The following is a 5,869-nucleotide window of genomic DNA, read 5'->3' as shown; positions in this document are numbered from 1 at the left end:
AAATACGTCCAAACTCATACCTGCGCAGGAAAGCTCGGCCTCCGCGACGTCTAGTCAGCAATTTCTACTCCAACACCACTCCCAACGCTGCAGAACAAAGTGTATTGTTGACTCTGACAAGGAAAAGCAGCGGTGATCACTTGTCACTCCAAACGACAAGCTTCTCCTTGCGCCACCAACATTTTTCGTTGCAACAGTTGATGCAAAAGTGACTGAATTTTTGCGTGTAGTTTTTGGATTTTACTGCAAGAGGAATGAAGAAATCACGTTTACCCGTTTGTAAAAAAAGAAAGAAAAAAGTGGGATTTCGATGATCCTATAATATTATTATCGTATGTCAAGACTCAATATAGGAGTGCGGATACTCTTTTCCTTTGCATTCCCGCTTTCGACTTTGTCAGGCAGGAGCAGGCTGAAAGACAGTCGTTCTCTCCACTCTAGTGCAAGTAAAAATCCTCGTACTGAAGGTTCTTGATCGTGATGTGAGAAAATGCAAGACTTTAAACTAAGCAGCTAAGTTGCTAGAAAGTTACGATGGTTCTCCGACATCGAACCTGCCACAGTACTTGAAGATGAACTAGTGTCACCAGGCTGAGTGACCAGTCGGAGTGTCATACACGGTGAGGTCCGTAGGTGGTAGCTATGATACTCATGGTTGTAGTTTGTTCCTTCAATCGACGAGCTTGGCTTAGTTGGAAAGTAGTTCGAAATATTGCATACAAGATTACGGATTTGTGAAGATTCGTTTCACGAGTTCAGCGAGCTAGCACTAACAGCTAGCTGGCCAGCAGCACATCAGCTGTGTCAGGCACCCCAGCTAGCTTTGGGTGCGAACATCTGATTCTTCTGAATGCGAAGAGTACCAGTTCTCTGCGAACATAGCAAATAGGATTGCGCGAGATCACGGAAGTTTTGCTAAACTACTCTGTCCTTGCATTGCTTGAATCACATCGATCTGCAGTTGATTTGCGTACATGTATCAAAATACATGTAGCACTAGGAGGACCATGTACGATTGTAACTGCCTGTGAAGTTGTGTACATGGGCAAATGTACGGATGACATTCATTTTATTTGGAGCCTTCATTGCCATAATATTATTATGAGACACGAATCAATTGCGAATCATAATGCGGTATCAACATACAACCTGAGAATAATAAATAACCCTTTAAGAGCCGCCCATACTTGAATGCGTCGTAAACGACGCATTCAAATGCAAAACTTCAAAAGACCGTAACTCAGTCCAATCTCGCTCAAATCCAGTGATCGAAATATCCAGGGCGAAGAGAAAACTCTCACCTGTCGGGAGAAACAATCCGCGAAGCGCTGCGAGCAACGGTTCCTGAGATAAATCACTCGTAAGTTGAGCCGCGATCGCGGCAATTTGAAAAGCGCGCAGTGCGACTTTAGTATTGAGAATTTTGAGACTTTTCGTCACGCTGGTTTACTCGAATTTGCACGGGTTTCACTGTTGATAATGTCAAGAGTACTTGGCTCCGCCAACATTCTGCTTTGGCAGTGTCTACCCGGCCGACCCTGAATCCTCTCTCGTAGATACTTGGCTCCGCCAACATTCTGCTCCGGCAGTGTCTACGTATTACTCTTGTCTGACCTCTCTCTTGGCCCTGCCAAGATCCTGCTCCGGCAGTGACCCCTCTCTTTACTCAGGGCCCTCGGTCGCCGTCCCTCGGACGCAGACTCTTGTAGATACTTGGCTCCGCCAACATTCTGCTTCGGCAGTGTCTACCCGGCCGACCCTTAATCCTCTCTCGTAGATACTTGGCTCCGCCAACATTCTGCTCCGGCAGTGTCTACGTCTTACTCTTGTCTGACCTCTTTCTTGGCCCTGCCAAGATCCTGCTCCGGCAGTGACCCCTCTCTTTACTCAGGGCCTTAGGTCGCCGTCCCTCGGACGCAGACTCTTGTAGATACTTGGCTCCGCCAACATTCTGCTTCGGCAGTGTCTACCCGGCTGACCCTGAATCCTCTGTCTGTTTGTGTGTTTGTCTGTTTGTCTGCTTTTCTGTCTGTTTCTGTGTCTATCTGCCTTTCTATTTCCTTGCCTCGTCTCCATATCAATGAGACATGAATCATTGCCACACTCAAGCAGTCGAAGGCCCAACGCTAGCAAGGCTGTCAATGTGACAGTGGCTACAGCGGGGCAACGTGCACGATTGCCACCGGCAATTCCAAGACGTTCTCGGACACGTTCAGCTCCACCACCATCTCAACTACCCGGTGGCCCACCGTGGCTGGTGGTTACCCGCCAAGATCCTGCTCTGGCAGTGATCCCTCCTGCTCCGGCAGTGACCTCTCTCTGACCTCTCTCTTGGCTCCGCCAAGATCCTGCTCCGGCAGTGTCTATGTCTTTAACCCCGCTCACGGCTGCTTCGGTATGAGGCTTGCTGGCCACAATGGGCCATGCTCATTTCCGGCTACTCAGGGCTCTCGGTCTTCGTCCCTTGGACGTGACTATCCTCTTGGCTCCGCCAAGATCCTGCTCTCTCTGTAGCCTCTCACTTCGCTGGCCAGCACCCTCCTAACCGCAAGCTGCTGTGTGTTGTAGTTAATGTAGCATTATAGTAATAATGCAGATTAATGGGTGCACGCGGCTGCTTCGTGCTACCACTCAAACTATGCTGCTATGAACGTGCGCTGTACGTGCTCACATGGTACTCTATGCATCGTGGCATTCTATGTGTCATACAACGTGACACTCAACGCGACATTCATTCATGCGCGACGCTCAACGTAGGTGGCATGCGTCGTAGGCACTCAACGTGTCATACTAAAGTTTGGCATTCATGCGTGTCGCTCGCCTCCGATGTGGAAGGCGTGTGGCGGCGTTATGATGACGCTTGCTCGTAACTTAACGTGGGTGGGTTTGGCGGTGTTATGATGGCGCTTGCTTGTAACTCAACGTGGGTGGCATGCATCATTGCATGTCTTGCTAGAGTTTGCTCTGCTATATATTTTCGATCCGTTCTGTGCGAGGATCATTCTTCCTTGCTCGTAGTGTTATATATTTCGATTCGTTCTGAGTGCGGATCACTCTTGTCAGTTCATTGTGGTTCACCCACCCACTTCCCATTTCTCATCTCTCATTTACTTTGATAAAGTAAATAAAGGGGTGTTGGCCATGCTCGTTTCCGGCTACTCAGGGCTCTCGGTCTTCGTCCCTTGGACGTGACTATCCTCTTGGCTCCGCCAAGATCCTGCTCTCTCTGTAGCCTCTCACTTCGCTGGCCAGCACCCTCCTAACCGCAAGCTGCTGTGTGTTGTAGTTAATGTGGTGTGTGTGGTGTGTGTGTGGTGTGTGTGGTGTGTGTGTGGTGTGTGTGGTGCGTGTGGTGTGTGAGGTGTGTGTGGTGTGAGTTTCGTGTGTGGTGGGTGTGTGGTGTGTGTGGTGTGTGTAGTGTGGATGGTGTGCGTGGTGTGTGTGGTGTGTGTGTGATGTGTGTGTTGTGTGTGGTTGGTGTGGTGTGGGCGGTGTGTGTGGTGTGGGTGGTGTGTGTGGCATGTGTGTGGTGTGTGTGGTGTGGGCGGTGTGTGTGTGGTGTGTGTGGTGTGTGTGATGTTTGTGGTGTCGGTGGTGTGTGTGGTGTGTGTGGTGTGTGTGGTGTGTGTGGTGTGTGTGTGTGGTGTGTGGTGTGGGTCGTGTGTGTGTGTGGTGTGTGTGGTGTGTGTGGTGTGTGTGGTGTGTGTGTGGTGTGTGGTGTGGGTCGTGTGTGTGTGTGTGTGTGTGTGTGTGTGTGGTGTGTGTGGTGTGTGTGTGTGTGTGTGTGTGGTGTGTGTGGTGTGTGTGGTGTGTGTGGTGTGTGGTGTCGGTGGTGTGTGTGGTGTGTGTGGTGTGTGTGGTGTGTGTGGTGTGTGTGTGGTGTGTGGTGTGGGTCGTGTGTGTGTGTGTGTGTGTGTGTGTGTGGTGTGTGTGGTGTGTGTGGTGTGTGTGGTGTGTGTGGTGTGTGTGGTGTGTGTGTGTGTGGTGTGTGTGGTGTGTGTGGTGTGTGTGGTGTGTGTGGTGTGTGGTGTGTGAGGTGTGTGTGGTGTGTGTGATGTGTGTGTTGTGTGTGGTGGGTGTGGTGTGGGCGGTGTGTGTGGTGTGGGTGGTGTGTGTGTGGCATGTGTGTGGTGTGTGTGGTGTGGGCGGTGTGTGTGTGGTGTGTGTGGTGTGTGTGATGTTTGTGGTGTGTGAGGTGTGTGTGGTGTGTGTGTGGTGTGTGGTGTGGGTCGTGTGTGTGTGTGTGTGTGTGTGTGGTGTGTGTGGTGTGTGTGGTGTGTGTGGTGTGTGGTGTGGGTCGTGTGTGTGTGTGTGTGTGTGTGTGTGTGTGGTGTGTGTGGTGTGTGTGGTGTGTGTGGTGTGTGGTGTGGGTCGTGTGTGTGTGTGTGTGTGTGTGTGTGTGTGTGTGTGGTGTGTGTGGTGTGTGTGGTGTGTGTGGTGTGTGTGGTGTGTGTGGTGTGTGTGGTGTGTGTGGTGTGTGTGGTGTGTGTGGTGTGTGGTGTGTGTGGTGTGTGTGGTGTGTGTGGTGTGTGTGGTGTGTGTGGTGTGTGTGGTGTGTGTGGTGTGTGTGGTGTGTGTGGTGTGTGTGGTGTGTGTGGTGTGTGTGGTGTGTGTGGTGTGTGTGGTGTGTGGTGTGGGTCGTGTGTGTGTGTGTGTGTGTGTGGTGTGTGTGGTGTGTGTGGTGTGTGTGGTGTGTGGTGTGTGTGGTGTGTGTGGTGTGTGTGGTGTGTGGTGTGTGGTGTGTGTGGTGTGTGTGGTGTGTGTGGTGTGTGTGGTGTGTGGTGTGGGTCGTGTGTGTGTGTGTGTGTGTGTGTGTGTGGTGTGTGTGGTGTGTGTGGTGTGTGGTGTGGGTCGTGTGTGTGTGTGTGTGTGTGTGTGTGTGTGTGGTGTGTGTGGTGTGTGTGGTGTGTGTGGTGTGTGTGGTGTGTGTGGTGTGTGTGGTGTGTGTGGTGTGTGTGGTGTGTGTGGTGTGTGTGGTGTGTGTGGTGTGTGTGGTGTGTGTGGTGTGTGTGGTGTGTGTGGTGTGTGTGGTGTGTGTGGTGTGTGTGGTGTGTGTGGTGTGTGTGGTGTGTGTGGTGTGTGTGGTGTGTGTGGTGTGTGTGGTGTGTGGTGTGTGTGGTGTGTGTGGTGTGTGGTGTGTGTGGTGTATGTGGTGTGTGTGGTGTGTGTGGTGTGTGTGGTGTGTGTGGTGTGTGTGGTGTGTGTGGTGTGTGGTGTGTGTGGTGTGTGTGGTGTGTGTGGTGTGTGTGGTGTGTGGTGTGGGTCGTGTGTGTGTGTGTGTGTGTGTGTGTGGTGTGTGGTGTGTGGTGTGTGTGGTGTGTGGTGTGGGTCGTGTGTGTGTGTGTGTGTGTGTGTGTGTGGTGTGTGTGGTGTGTGTGGTGTGTGTGGTGTGTGTGGTGTGTGTGGTGTGTGTGGTGTGTGTGGTGTGTGTGGTGTGTGTGGTGTGTGTGGTGTGTGTGGTGTGTGTGGTGTGTGTGGTGTGTGTGGTGTGTGTGGTGTGTGTGGTGTGTGTGTGGTGTGTGGTGTGTGTGGTGTGTGTGGTGTGTGGTGTGTGTGGTGTGTGTGGTGTGTGTGGTGTGTGTGGTGTGTGTGGTGTGTGGTGTGTGTGGTGTGTGGTGTGGGTCGTGTGTGTGTGTGTGTGTGTGTGTGTGTGTGTGGTGTGTGTGGTGTGTGTGGTGTGTGTGGTGTGTGTGGTGTGTGGTGTGGGTCGTGTGTGTGTGTGTGTGTGTGTGTGTGTGTGTGTGTGGTGTGTGTGGTGTGTGTGGTGTGTGTGGTGTGTGTGGTGTGTGTGGTGTGTGTGGTGTGTGGTGTGTGTGGTGTGTGTGGTGTGTGTGGTGTGTGTGGTGTGTGTGGTGTGTGTGGTGTGTGT

General features: G+C 52.0%; 1 protein-coding gene across 4 annotated transcripts in view; it reads left to right on the top strand.

Annotated features, from left to right (window-relative positions):
* The window catches only part of LOC135811972 (transcription initiation factor TFIID subunit 12-like), a 204,636-nt gene extending 202,085 nt beyond the window's left edge, over nt 1-2,551 (top strand). For all 4 annotated transcript variants that reach the window (XM_065325246.1, XM_065325251.1, XM_065325249.1 and 1 more), the window contains one exon: nt 1-2,551. This exon is cut by the window's left edge and continues 1,287 nt beyond it. The gene's annotated coding sequence lies outside the window, so the exon portion shown is untranslated.
* The last annotated feature ends 3,318 nt before the right edge of the window (nt 2,552-5,869 follow it).

This window comes from Sycon ciliatum, chromosome 3 (assembly GCF_964019385.1).
Source record: "Sycon ciliatum chromosome 3, ocSycCili1.1, whole genome shotgun sequence".
Taxonomy (NCBI): domain Eukaryota; kingdom Metazoa; phylum Porifera; class Calcarea; order Leucosolenida; family Sycettidae; genus Sycon; species Sycon ciliatum.
This window is presented reverse-complemented; position numbering and strand designations above follow the sequence as displayed.